This window comes from Meleagris gallopavo, chromosome 1, assembly GCF_000146605.3.
Source record: "Meleagris gallopavo isolate NT-WF06-2002-E0010 breed Aviagen turkey brand Nicholas breeding stock chromosome 1, Turkey_5.1, whole genome shotgun sequence".
Classification (NCBI taxonomy): domain Eukaryota; kingdom Metazoa; phylum Chordata; class Aves; order Galliformes; family Phasianidae; genus Meleagris; species Meleagris gallopavo.
Genome location: NC_015011.2, coordinates 136,879,316 through 136,881,590, shown reverse-complemented (window position 1 = coordinate 136,881,590; position 2,275 = coordinate 136,879,316).

Here is a 2,275-nt window from a genome sequence, read left to right as displayed (position 1 = left end):
TCTAAATACAAAAATTAAGAAGCTGTTTCCGTTCTTAAAGAAACCCTCGTTGCAAATGGATGGTGCCACCACAGAGATACGCTACACTGAAACAACACATGCCTATAGCTAACACAGAGTACAGGCAAAGCGGGGGGAAAAGCTAAGCATTGCTCGCCGGTAGGGCCGGAGTCGCTTGGCAGCTTCAGCCACTGCTTTGTGCAGAGCTGGGTGATGGCTCCGTTTCCTTCCCTCACGTCGGGAGAACAGTGCCTGTCCTGGTAGCAGAAGCACGGGCATTTTTTGCAGTCTTCTTGCCTGGGTTTGGGGAGCAGCGAACATGGCAGCTCCTGGGATGTGTTTGCACACTGCTTTGCAGTGCCACCATGCCACAGGAGCGGCCAGCCTGCCCTGAGCCACCCGTGGGGGATAATCCTCATTGCAGGCACCTGCACATCCACATCTGGTGACTGCATTCCTTGTTGTTGGTCTGGGGTTTGCTTGCGTTTTCTAATCCACCTTCCAACAGGTGCAATAAATGCCCACTGAGTATAAAATGGGTACACCCTGATATTTAATGTGAGCACAGCAAGTGTTTGCTGCTGCCACAAATGGCGGCCGGCCCTCCATTTTCTTGTTCCTTGGAATCCAAACTATTGATAGTACTGTATTTAATGGAGTTCCTTAATTGCTTCTGTTAAACAATCAGTTGCTAAGCCTTCCTTAGCCAGGTTTTCAGATAATGGCTTTTGTTTTTGCTTAGCCATCTGTCCCTGTATTAATTGTCCTTTTCCCCTAGCGTCTACCCATAATTTTGGCAAACTGGTTCCTGAGGACAGTCTAAATTCCTTGTGCCTCATTTTCTAGTGTTGGACACCGTTACCTTTAGCATTTCACACATTTAATGGATGTAGTTCTGGATACCGAAGGCAGTTCAGTCACTTGCACTGCATCACAGGGAGCTGAAGTTACTCTATTTCTATGCAACGCTAAATGCTGGCAAAATAATCAGAGGCCTCAGTTGAAATGATGGCTTGTTTGCAGGAGATCAGCATGCATGGCAAGTAAAAATGTTTTTCTGCTTTCTCTGCCGAGTGAGGTGACAGCTCACAGCTAGAGGGTTTCAGAAGAACTTCCTCTAGGCTCAGCACTGAAGTTCCCGTTTTGTTTCCATCCTGCATACAGAACCACCATTTGTTCTGCCTGCTTTGCACAGCTTTGTCCCTAATCTTGGACTGCAAAGCTGCTGAGCCAGGCCCTGGTGCAAAAGGGTGCTCAGCCAGGTAATTTCTCTGGCTGAGCCAGGACTGTTCTGGTTCCTTTTTCCTCCATCCTCCTTCTCTCTGCCCTCCTTTCTTGCTTCCCCCTTCCACTGCTTCATCTTCCATGACTTCTGCAAAGCTGTCCATTTTTTCTTTAAGTGATGCAGCTGGTTGCCCTGAGTTAAAACATTTCCTCTTGTCTCTGGAGCTGTGTTAAGAGGTTCCTCAGGCCCTGCTTTTCATTGATGCTTCCCTCACTATAATCTCCACGGACTTCTCACACACCTTTAAGATATCTTTTGACCTTGGCTCCTTCTGGCTCCTTCAATGCATCCCTACCTTGGCTCCCTTCCTGCATTGCTGACTGATGGTTTGGTTTCTGCATTTCAGTCACACCTCTCACCCTACCATGCTCCTCCACAGTTCCCTCAGACCTTCTACCCTGGTGGCTCAGCTGGGGTCACAGCCTGTCACCATCTGCCTCCCTGCTTGCACAAAACCCATCCTTCCCATTGGGGTTCTTCACAGAGATCCTACATATCTGTCACCCATCTCCTTTCCACCTGGGCCAGAATCTGGCTCTACAGCCACCTCTTCTGCTTTGCCTTGCCTCTAGAACCATGGCTGTGTGTGGATGGCTTCAGACTGTGTGTCTGTGCTGCCCAGTTTTCCTCACCTCATCCTTCTGCCAAACCTAGGTTTCTTGCAGTCTTTTATTCTCTTTTTAGAGAACAAAGCACATAGGCGCTTTTTAGTTTTCTTCTTTACTAGTCTTCAAACATAAACAGTCTTAAAAAGTCCTTCATCATCCCTGTAGTCACAGCCACCCTTATACTCCTAGTGCTGGGTTAAACACTGATATGTTAGTTGCTTGCTTGAAAGCAATAGGAATAGTGTAATGAAAGTATGTTTTGAATCAAGGCATAGCAGTGTCAAGAGCCCACATTCATCTCTCCAGACTGTTATATCTTCACTCTTCATAACTCAGTTTATCCAGGGTTAGAACTTGTCTTCTGTTTGTGTTTCTGGTTGAT